We start from the raw sequence: 12,189 nt of genomic DNA on the forward strand, positions 1-12,189 counted from the left end.
CACCACTCCAAAAGGGCAAGGACTTTTCCTGGAGGTCCTGTGCTGTACCTGCTAGAAACCTGGTGGTTGTGCTGGACACCCCATGCATCTGACATGGCCCTGCATGAGCTGTTTGCAATGTTGGGATCTGCATATGTCTCAGATTCATAGTGAGCGGAGCTCTTGCAGTAGTCGGCATCAAGTGTCATTTCAGATGGCCAAGGAGATTCTGCACCTGGCAACCAGCTGATGTCCTGGAAGCATATGGGTCTCATAATTGTTCCATCAGAGGAAGGAGAAAGTGGAACATGTCTTGGACCACCTCTGGCCCTTCAGATGTCCGGGGGGGTGTGTGTGTGCGTGGACAGCTGACTGCCTCCCTGCATCTCCCTTGATTCCAGTGGGAGCTTAAACAAGGAGCTGCCACGCAGACAGGCATTTTGTGCATGCTAGACTTGGGCAAGGGGAATCCCACCTCCTGTGAGTTTGTGGAGAGCACAGGAGGGAACTGTATCCTATTCTGCCCCGGGGCTTCTCAGTGAGCACTAGATGTCTTGATTAACTCCTCTAAATCATCCCTGAAGCAGGAGCAAACCAACTCCCTTCTTGTGCCTGTGCTCTTCTGAGATGGGAGCAGGGCTTTCCAGAGTGGGACATTTCCACCTCTCTTAGATAGCCATGCTCTGGTGAGATCAACTGCAATGCCAGAGTCAGTCTCTGCACTGTTTCGAGAGGGACCCTTGGTGATTATTTTCATCTACTTCCGTGGCTATTTCCCAGGGGTGACCCTGCTGCCTTCCAGGAACTGTCAGCCCTGGAGCCCTGGGAAGGTCCCGAGGGTGCCCAGGGGACAGAGAAAGTCACGTCATCAGCTGGGCCTCTGCTCCTGAGCTGGGCTTGGCTCCTGGGGCTGCCGGAGCCCATGGCAACCTGGCAGGCGCTGCAGAGAGCCAGCTCTGTCCAAGTGCAGCTCCTTTTCCTGGAGAAGCAGGACTCCGGGCACTGCCTGCAGGGGCCAGAATGAGATGGACATCTCGGAAGTTGAAGAGAGTGGGGCATCAGAGGATGGCTGAGAGCTACCTGCAGCGAGAAATCTTCCCAGCCCCTAACACAGTAAGTCTCTGGCTGCAGGGCAACATTGCTGCTGTGGCTGCCAGAGGGTTCCTCTGAAGCTGGCACCTTCCACAGCTGAGAGGGTCTGTCAGGGCGGCTCTGCCAGCTCCTCCTGTTTGGAGCAGGTGGTGCTTTAGAGCAGGGCTTCCCAGCCACACCGTCAGAGGGACAGGCCATCACGGCTACCTTCTGCCAGGGACGGTGCTGGGGTGTGAAGCCAGGGAGTGCCCCCAGGTGTGCGCGGGCTGTAATTGAGAGCAGTGTCCCTGCGACCCAGGGTGCTGTGTGCCCGGGGCAGGGACTCTGCCGCCTGCGAGGGTCAGCACTCAGCCTGCCCAGGGAGCTGCCCAGGGCGCTGCAGGGAGAAGCTCTGGGTGGAAGGAGCGACCCCGAGAAGGGTGGGTTCATCCTCCTGTTGAGAGGGTGCTGCGGGGGTCAGGGCTGCTCTCAGCTCTCGCTCACCCCCAGGATATTTGCAGGGGACCTTTTCAAGCAGACAGCCATGGCCGGGGTTCCCTGAAAGAGAAGGACCTTTCCTGAGGCTCTGCTTTCAGTTTCCCACTCTTTTTGGAGGTGGGAGATGGTGGGGCAAGTGGGCAGGAAAGGAGCTGTGAGGTTTGGACAGGAGGCTGATACTCCCAGACCATTGCAGTGAGAGATCAAAAGGTTTCCGAGGGACCTCATTGCATCCTTTCACCCAGTGCTCTGCCTACAGAAAGCACCACCATCACCTTGCCTGGCCTCACCAGCGTTTGTCTGACCTGCTCCTTAGCACCTGCAAAGCCAGAGATGCCCCTGGGCAGTGCCCTGCTGCTGGGAGGTTTCTGCAGGGCAGGACTGAGTGCCCAGAGGGTGGGATGGGGTCTGTGAGCGCTGGCAGGGAAAAGAGATGGGGCAGGGAAAGAGCTGCCAGGAGGAAAAGCTCCGGGCAGTGGAGATATGATCAGCGAGTGCGGGGAAAGTAAAGCCATAAATGCTGTGGGAGGGGGAATTAGGAAAACTCCCGGTCAGTCCCTGCAATGCAGACATCTTCCTCTCAGCAAGCCCCCCGTGTCTCCTCTCCCACCCAGCACAGCCTCTGCCCTCAAGGCCATGGGCTGCAGGGCAGGAGCCCCCTCCTCAGCAGCCTGAGCTGCAGCAGAGCAGAGGGACATCTCTGCTGTGACGTGCCCATTTCCCACTGCACGGCAAAGGGGCTGAGAGTGACTGTGCTGCGATGCTGCTGCCTGGGAGGTGGTGTGCAGAGCTGGGTGAGGGGAAGGCTTTCCTAACTGCCCGTCTGGCTCTCCCTCCTGGCTTTCCCTTTGGTGGCAGGGTCATGGTATTGCTGCTTGTTTCCTCTCCTCTCTGTGCTGCTCTGCTTCTTGCTGTCCTGCTCTCCGGGGTGAAGGAGAGGGGTTCAGCTGCAGTTAAGGCACTGACCCTGTGGGTCCTGCGTGGAGCTGTCTTCATGGCAGTGATGTGCCCAAGGCCCTTCTAACCTTCTAGGCAATGCATTTCATCTGATTGGGGAGTGATCTGACTCTCCCTTAAGGCTGCCCCCCCTCACCCTTCTTCAGATCTCTTGACTGTCTCTCTGGGGTGTCCTGCCAGGCTGCAAGCTGCCCTCCACAAGACCTCAGCTCTGCCATAGCATGGCTGTGATAGCGGAGAGTCTTTGTGCTGGTCATGCAAGTCAGAAACCTCCTCACCTGCTCTGACGAGCTCTCCAGAGCACACTCTCCATGTCTGCTCTGAGAGAGAAGAATGGGGAAATCTTCCCTCTGGAGCTACATTCCTCCACTCTCACCTCAGTCCAGGTCCTTTCTTAGAGTAACTTGGGAGTGGGATTGTCCTTTAGCTGGGAGAGGGGCTAGCACAGGGCAGCGGGCAGCAAGACTCCTGCACAGTCCAGATCCCCTGACTCTGTCTGTAGTATATAGACACCGTGAGCCCTTTTCCTCCTGGGACACTTAAGTTCTAATGCTGAGAGAAACAGAAATGCCAAAGAGTTCTACTGCATCAAAGAATGCTCCCACAGTGTGACGGAGGCATCTAAAAACCCAGGAAACATAGAATCAGATCCCTCTGCTGCAGCCCATTTTCTGAATAAACTGTTGAACGAACTTTCCACAAAATGGGTGGCTGTAATCTGCTGCAGGCTGTGTACATCAGAGCTAGTCACGTCCCACTCCCATTGCAGAGCCTGGAGAAAGAGTGCAGAGGGTAAATTGATGTAAGGACAGGGTCCATCTCACTGGAACAGAGATGTCTAGAAAGGGTGGGGTCAGCCCCTTGCATTTACTCCAGTGTTTCTGTGGCTTGCTGGAGTGGGAGCTGGTGGGGCTGACTCCGACACAGACATCTGTGTTCAGGAGGGCAAGGCTGGGGGAGATGAATCCCTCGCAAGGGTCTTCTCTTTCAGAGACAGCTGCCATGAGTGCTGTATTCATCTCTCACAAGGATTAAAAGAGGATATTCCCACTGGGTCACTGGACTGAATCCCCTGCACTCAGCTCTTGACAGCTGTCTCCAGGAATTCCCAGCAAGTACTTGGGGCAGTTTGACACCTCCATTTACAACCCCAGCAGAGCAGGACTGACTCCTCTGGAGCCCACACCCAGAGGCCCCTGCTGTGCACAGCACACTCAGCCAGCACAAACCAGAGTTGAGAAAAGGGATCTGAACGAAGGGAGAGAAGAGAGGAAAGGTGGAGGGTTCTATTAAGAATATTTTGGTTTGGGCTAAAAGAATACTATCTAACTTATCAATGCCTTTTCCTCCTTGGACAGTTCTGAAAGCTCAGAAGAAGCAAATGCCCAACAGCAGTTTCCCAGATGAGTTCCTCCTCCTGGCATTTGTGGACACACGGCAGCTGCAGCTCTTGCACTTCTCCCTCTTCCTGGGCATCTACCTGGCTGCCCTCCTGGGCAACATCCTCATCATCACAGCCATAGCCTGTGACCACCGCCTCCACACCCCCATGTACTTCTTCCTCCTCAACCTCTCCCTCCTCGACCTTGGCACCATCTCCACCACTGTCCCCAAATCCATAACCAATTCCCTGTGGGACACCAGGGCCATTTCCTACTCAGGATGTGCTACGCAACTCTTTTTTTTTTACCTTTTTCATGTTGGCTGAGTATTCTCTTCTCACAGTCATGGCCTACGATCGCTATGTTGCCATATGTAAACCCCTGCACTATAGGACCATCATGGGCAGCAGAGCTTGTGTCAAAATAGCATCAGCTGCCTGGGCCAGTGGGTTTCTCAGTGCGGTGCTGCACACTGGGAACACATTTGGAGTAACATTCTGCCACGGCAATGCCCTGGGTCAGTTCTTCTGTGAAGTTCCTCAGATCCTCAAGCTCTCCTGCTCAGACTCCTACCTCAGGGAACTTGGGGTGCTTGTGCTTAGTGCCTGTTTAGGCTTTGGGTGTTTCATCTTCATTGTGGTGTCCTATGTGCAGATCTTCACTGCTGTGCTGAGGATCCCCTCTGAGCAGGGACAGCACAAAGCCCTCTCCATGTGCCTCCCTCACCTGGCTGTGGTCTCCCTGTTTGTCAGCACCATCATATTTGCCCACCTGAAGCCCTCCTCCATCTCCTCCCCAGCTCTGGATCTGGTGGTGGCTGTTTTGTATTCGGTGGTGCCTCCAGCAGTGAACCCCGTCATCTACAGCATGAGGAACAGGGAGCTCAGGGATGCCCTGAAGAAACTGATTCACCTGCTTTTAGTGCAGCAGCAGTGAGCTGCCCATCCCTCTTCACAAGTGGTTTCTAAGTACCTCAGAAAACTCTTGTGCTTTGGGCATTCTTGCTGTGATCATCATGTTTGTGCAGAAGTGTTGGAATTCATCCCACTTCCTTACAGCCTAGTCTCTCTGACCCAGAGGTCTTCTGTAAATGTGTCTCTCACTGTGTTACAGCTGGCCTCTCTGTAATAAAAGGAGATTTCCCCAGTGCGGTGCTTGAAGCTTGGGCTCTCCTTCAAAAGCTGGAGCCAAGAATGTGCTCAAGGACTTTCCCCCTGAAAGGGCCTGTTGCTTTTCCGGGGCTCTCCCTGGGCTCAAGGCAATGAGCTTAGAGGTGATGTGTTAGGGAATGAGGGCTGGATTCAGCTCTCACTTGTGGGTGCCCAGTGCTCCTGGAGATGGTGAATGGTCAAGTGGTATCTCCCATATGACATGGCTGGACACTGATGCCCATCCTTCTCAAAGGGAGTATGGATCCATCAGGAGAGCACAGGGCATCCCCAAGGGCACCATGTGCTTAGGGGTGGGCAGTGAATGGAGCTTCACAAAATCCAGTGGAGTCATCCAGAGGGAAAGGGCTAAAGCAGTGAATGTCCAGGCTAGTGAGAGCTCTGCAATCCCACGAGAGGCAGTGGGGACCAAGGACACCCAGGGTAGGGATCCTGCAGAGTGATCCATGTCACCTTCAATGAAAAGCCATGGGCTGGATCTAGCGACACGCCTGAACACAGCCTGAGCCATTTGAAATGCCCTGTAATTGCTCAGAGCATCGTCCATGGCCACAGGGCAACAGATGTCTCGGTAGGGCGTTGTCAGATGCAATGATGCCCATCCAGCTGGGTCTGCTTCCCACCCCCAACGCAATCACCGGTGCAGAGTCACCCTGTGGCCCCAGGGCACCACAGCCCACTTGCTCTGCTGAGCAGCACTGCCAGCTCGGAGCCCCACAGGGAGCACAGGGCTGGGTCCAGGAACAGCCAGGTGGGCAGCACTGATGCACTTCCCTGGGGAAAGACTCTCCCGGGAGCAGGGACATCCCTGGAAGAGCAAAGGAGCAATTTTGTGCTGGCAAGGAGGAATAAACGAGACAGAGAAATCTGTTTCTGTGGAGGTCAAGTAAGGGCAGGCTGCTGTGTCCCTGGGGCAGCAGGAGCTGCCTGAGGAGCCCCAGGGCAGGGAGCCTTGTGCTGTGCTGGAGAGAGGGGCTGGCACGGGGGGCTGCAGGCAGTCTGGGGGTAGGGAATCTGCTGTGCACAAGAACAAGGGAGATGCAGAGTGTCACTGTGCTCTGCCTCTTTGTGCCACGGGGGCCTGTTCCAGCTTGGAGGCTGATGGGGCAGCTGGCACACACACCCCTGCCCCCCAGAGCTGCTGTGCCTGCCGGGGGTCAGGGGATGTGGTGTGAGTGCCCAGAGCTCTGTAGCTCTCTGCTGTGGAGCCACCACCAGCCTGGGCTGCTCTGCTGGGTGGGCTGGGGAGAGGGCAGGGGAGGTGGGGAGAGCCGGGGAGGGGCTGAGCTGGGTTGGAAAGGGCCCAAGAGAGGGAAACACCAATGTTAGCTCAGCCGTGTGATCGGGCAGGGTGAGGACACACACTGGGGGGTTTGTGGTGCAGAGCCAGGTCTCATGCAGGGGAACCAAGACATGCCAGTGCAGAAGAAAGAAGGCTGCTCTGTGCCCTTGGTTGCACGGATTGATGGGGAAGGTGCCCCCAGGCATGTGTCCCAGACCAGCCTCTCACATGGGCTGTTTCCAGCCCTGGCCGCACACCCCAGGTTTATGGGTGCATTTCCCTGTGTGGCCAGCTCTGTCCTGCTGGGCTCAGTGCCTGTGTCGAGGGGAACAGCCAGCCCTGCCCGGCCTCTCTCCCAGCCCAGACCCCAGCAGACCCCGATGGATGGCTGTGTGCTAAACCCCATGTGGGACATGGCTGGAGCAGGGCAGGGCCCAGGCGCTGAGGGAGGCTGTCAAAGCAGGAGGGCTGTGGGGGGATGGGGCACCAAGGGCTGTTGTGGATATTGTGCTGGGGGGTGTTTCCCCACCTCTGAAGGCACCCTGCCCTGTGCGCTGCTTGCACAACAGAAGTGGGGCCATGTGCAGGCATAGGGACAGGGCACAGATGGGAGCCACAATGCTCCTCACTGCTCCACTGCAAAAGAGAAGCTCCCCGAGCTCTCCCAGCCCTGCTCCACCAGCTCTTGTCCCTGCTCCAGCCATGCCAGAGCAGAGGCCGAGGACCAAGAGGACCCTCAGGCAAAGCTGTGCCAGCCCCGGGGAGCTGCCCTGAGCACCAGGACAGGCAGAGCACCCTCCTCCTATGTCCCCACCCTGCTGCGAGGGTGGCAGGGGCACCAGGGAAATGGCCTGTTTTTGCCTGGGGTCAGAGTGGGACTGTTGCATGGGAGGTGAACACAACAGCCACTGCGCTGCAGAAACACGGGCCACCACCCCTCACTGCAGCCCCCACTGCCCTCCTGCCCCCATCCCTGCTTACTTGCCCCACCCCTCACTGCCCCATCTCCTCTCCCCTCTCCCCATACCGCTGGGATCTGCAGTGCAGCAGGAGCTGGAACAGCCTCACAGCTGCTGCCTGGCCCCTGCCCTCCCCAACTCCCCCCGAAACATTGCATCCATCTTCAAGAAGGACAAGGAAGAGGATCTGGGGAATGACGTGCTGGTCAGCATCACACCAGGGATCAGCAGATCTTCCTGGAAGCTCGTTCCAGTCACATGAAGGGACTGGGAACAGCCAGCATGAAGCCATCAAGTCAAATTGTTGACCAACCTCTTTGCATTCTGTGATGGGATGACTGGCTGTGCAGACCAGGGGAGTGCAGTGCCTGTTGCATGCCTTGCATTTAGGAAGGCCTTTGACATGGTCTTCCCTAGCACCTTTGTAGCCAGACTGGGGAGAGTGAGGACGGAGGAGTAAGCAGTGGAGTGTGGGGGAAACTAGGTGGAGGCTGCCTGGCTCGAAGGGTGGAGAACAGTGGTACAAAGTCCAAGTGACTAATGGTTACCAGTGACGTTCTTCAGAGTCAATACTGGAGCCAATGCCTTCTGTCTTTAGGAATGTTTTCGATGGTGGGATGGAGTGCACTCTCAGCCCGTTCATGAACGATCCCCAATTGGGGTGAGTGGTTGACATGCTGGAGGGCAGGGCTGCTCAGCAGAGGGGCAGCGACAGCCTGGTGATGCGGGCTGAAAGGGGCCTGGGGAGTTCAGCCATGTCCTGTCCCTGGGAGGAAAGAACCCTGTGCAGCAGGGCAAGCTGGGGCGGACTGGCTGGAGAGCAGCTTTGCAGGAAAGGACATGGGTGTGCTGGTCTTCAACAAGTTGACAAGAAGGCAACAGGGTTCTCTTGTAGCAAAGACAGCTTCCGTTATCATGGGTTGTATCAGCAAGAGTACAGACAAGTGCAGGGCAAGTGCAGTGGGACAGATGAAATACCCTGCAGTCTCCACCAAAAAGAAGCAAAATAAAGGGCAGAACTGACAGACTACCAATGCTGGGGAGAGCGGTATGATCAACAGAGTGCCCAGGGACTGCCAACATTTTAAAGCAATCAGAACAAGAAAGGCCTTTCTGCCAGTTGCCAAGTGGCTGGAGCCAGAGGTACCCAGGCTTGCTCAAGGGAGAGAGCTCCAGAGAGATGATTTCTTTACTCAACCACCAAGCGCATGGCTAGGATTATAATGTTCTAGTGATAAAACATGTTTTTTGCAAGTCTAGCTTTTTAATTAAAGCATTAGGACTCATACTCACACCAACTGGGGGGAGGGCAAGCAAAAAAAAAAAAAAAAAGAAGGAAAAAACATTTCCCATTGGCTTCAGTGGCTATGGGATGAAGCCTGCATTTGGTTTGAAAGAGAAAGGATTAGGACTGAATGTCAGGCAGGTGACTATAAACTACCTGATGCTTTCTATACTCTTCAGTGTCTCAGTGTCTTCGTCACTCCTCAGTCTATACTGCACTCTATTTTCTCCCCTGCATCATGGATCATCCCTCTGGAGAAAGAGCTGAGTCCAGGGACACGCCATGCCGATAATCTGGGCATCATGGGGAGCCCACTGCAAGAGTAAGTGTGTGCATGAGAGCTCACAGCAAAGGCCTGGGCAAGCCAAGGAGCAGGGACCCTCCCCAGGTGCCAAGGATCCCAGTCCCTGAGCCACAGGGCTGGGTACAGCCTCCTCCGATTGCTCATGACAGCAGCTCAGGACACCCACCACAGAGTCCAAGAAGTTTCTGTGGGAGAGGTGGAGGAAGAAAGTGGAAACAACTCCAAAGAGGGGGAATGAAGGCAGCAGTCCCAGGGGTAAACATCTCCAAATATGGGTGGATTTAACCCCTCTCTGGCAGAGCTGTTTCTTCCATGAACAGCAGTACCTGGGGGAAGGCGGGTCTTTTGCTGACACCCCCTGTGGCATAGAGGGCATCAGGGTTGGAGACACCCCTTCCAGCCAAGGGGCAGTTGCTGGGCACTCAAACAAAGGTTTCAGTCGGGGACCTCAAAGCTCTGGGACCAGTGTGGAAGGCAGCAGTGAGTGGCAGCCCTGCCGCTACACTGAGAATTTCATTCTGTTGAGCTAAACCAGGACCCCAGGGACTCCCTGCAGCCGGCTGGATGGGCACAGATGGGACCTGGCCCTTCCTGTTGCTCCCGAGCATGTCATTCAAGGAGGTGCTGGAAGAACAGGCCTGGAGGGATCCTCATGGCACTGCATTGCCTGTGGCTGTGATAACCGATTGTCTCCCTCCTGCAAACGCTTCCCGGGTCAGGTGCTTGGGGACAACAAGCTGGCAGTGCTCATGGGAATCCATCAGGACCATGCCCTGTGTGTGGGCAAGGGGACCTCAGGCACTTGTCACCCTGTTGGAGAGCAGCTTGGAGAGCAGAGAACTGGGCGGGGAGGAAAGAGAGGTCCCATGGCTGGCAGAGTGAAGGTGCTGCTGTGTGCCTGGGGCCAGGGCACTGCCACCTCCGAGGCCCTCTCCTAGCTCCTGAGAAGCTATTGCAGAAGCAAGCAAATCCCAGAGAACACCCTTCCCCACCTTGCTGGGAGTCAAGGAGAGGGTCACTTCTGTGAGAGAACATGACAGGCCAGGAGCAGGCACATGGCTGGGGTTTGTGCTTGTGAGGTCACTTCTGCCCCAGGACCTGATAGGCCAGCAGCAGGCACAGGGCTCACATATGGGGCTGTAAGGTCACTGCTACCTCAGAACCCAGCAAAGGGCTTCAGTGCTGATTGTGAGGTCACTTCTGCCTCAGTACCTGATTGGTTGGTGTAGGTTCCTGGAAGTCACCTGTGCCGGTGCTGCTGTTAGGCCAGAACCAGGTTAACTGGCACAGGAGACTGTCCTGGAGGGCAGAGAGGCCATGGATCCCTCGTGGATCTTCAGGGACAACGTCCTCAAAGCCCAGGAACAAACCAGTGTGATGTGATGGGAGTCAAGCAGGGCCTGGCAGGAGAACCGCATGGATGACCAGGGGCACCCTGACTTAGGAGTTCAGCCACAGGAAGGAAGTTCCCGGAGGGTGGAAGAGGGAAGAGGCTGCCCAGGAGGCAGATAGAAACCTTGCCTGTGGGTGCAGCGATGGAGTTAGGAAAGCCAAAGCTCAGCTGGAGTTGGAGTTGGAGCTGGAGCTCGCAAGGGGTGTGGAGGGCAACCAGGAGGGCTTTTGTAAGCATGCTGGCAGCACAAGGAAGGCAGCTAAGGAGAATGTGCTCTCACTGCTCAGGGGGCAGGGGACATAGTGACAAGGACAGGGAAAAAGATGAGTCTCTCCTTGTCTTTTCTAACTTACATACTACCGCTAAGAGCTGCCCCCAGTCCCCCCTGGTCCCTAAGGCTGTTAGTGCCCATGTGACATTGCTCTTGATTGTCTTTGAAATGTCTGGGCAAACAGGGAGGTTCCTGCTATCTGGGAAAAGGCAGACATTGCACCCATTTCCAGAGAAGCACAAGAGGAAGAATGCTGGGAACGTCAGGCTGGTCAGCTTCATGCGAGTCCCTGGAAGGTGATGGAGCAAATGCTCCTGGAAACCATCTCCAAGCATATGGAGGGCAAGGACTGGAAGAGCCAGCATGGGCTGAGCAAAGGGAAATGGAAACTCTGCCTGACCAACCTGATTGCCTTCTACCAGAAGACTGTGGGCACAAGGGGAAAGCAGGGGAATTTGTGTGCCCTCATCTCGGCAAGGCCTTTGACACAGTCATCCCTGTTCTACCTGTAGCCAAACTGTTGAGATCTGCACTCGATAAATGAACCATAAAGCAAGTGGAAGACTGGCTGGTCCATCAGGCCGAAAGGCTGTGATTAGTGGTATAAGGAGGCCAAACTGGTGTCTGGTTACTGGTGGCATCCCTCCGTGATCAACACAGGGAGCAACACTGTGGAACTTCTTCATTAATGGCCTGGGACATGGGATGGAGCCACTCTCAGAGCCTTTGTGGACTATGTGCAATTGGAGCAAGGCCAGGAGCAAGCTCATTTTGTTCCCTCTGCACTGAGGAGGCAGGTTCGACTACATGACCTCCAGAGGTCTCGTCCACCCTAAGTGCAGTGATTCAGTCACAATTCACGTTTCTAGGGAGAGCTCTGTAAAGACAGACTAGGCAGACGAAGCAGACAGGGCAGAGAGGCAGAAGAGAGAGGAAGTACGTCAATTTAAATAGAGTTGTTCCTCAGCAGAAAATTTTCCCATTCAGAGTGTTGGTAGCAAATACGGCATGATGAATAGCTGTAAGCATATATGTATATACTGAAATGGAGGAAATAATTCTTGGCTTTTCTCATTTATTGCATAGAGTTATTCTTTGAATTGGTGAATTTTTGACTAAAAGTTTACATTCAGGCCTTTATTAACTGGGGCACCTAGAGAGGCTATTGCTGCCTGAGATGCCCTGGGGTTGCTGTGTTCCCAGGCAGTGCTGGGGAATGTGATCCAGGACCTATGGGAACCTTTCTGGAGCAATGTGTGGAGTTCTAGCAGTATTAGGCAGCTAGTGTCATTTCAGATGGCCAAGGAGATTCTTCACCAGGCCACTACCTGATACTTTAGAAGGATGCGGGTCTCACAGTTTCTCCATCAGAGCAAGCAGACACTGACATATGCCTTGGGCCACCTCTGTCTCTTCAAATGTCACCACGTGTTTGTGTGTGAGCAACCAGCTCCCACCCTCCATCTCCAGGGATTATAATGGGAGCTGAGGCAAGAAGCTCGCGTGCAGGCATCTTTGTTGTGCACGCTTCAGCGTGGGCAAGGGGAATCCTACCTCCTGTGTGTTTGCAGAGTGCACAGGAAGGATCTGAATCACACCCCATCCCAGGGGCTTCTAAACCAGCATGAGAAGCCCTGAT

General features: G+C 55.2%; 1 protein-coding gene across 1 annotated transcript in view; it reads left to right on the forward strand.

Moving 5' to 3' along the window:
* Positions 1-12,189, forward strand: part of LOC135325871 (PIN2/TERF1-interacting telomerase inhibitor 1-like) — a 266,502-nt gene that overhangs the window by 196,091 nt on the left and 58,222 nt on the right. The gene's annotated exons all lie outside the window — the stretch shown is intronic.

The sequence above is a fragment of the Dromaius novaehollandiae genome, unplaced genomic scaffold (genome assembly GCF_036370855.1).
Source record: "Dromaius novaehollandiae isolate bDroNov1 unplaced genomic scaffold, bDroNov1.hap1 HAP1_SCAFFOLD_30, whole genome shotgun sequence".
Taxonomy (NCBI): Eukaryota; Metazoa; Chordata; class Aves; order Casuariiformes; family Dromaiidae; genus Dromaius; species Dromaius novaehollandiae.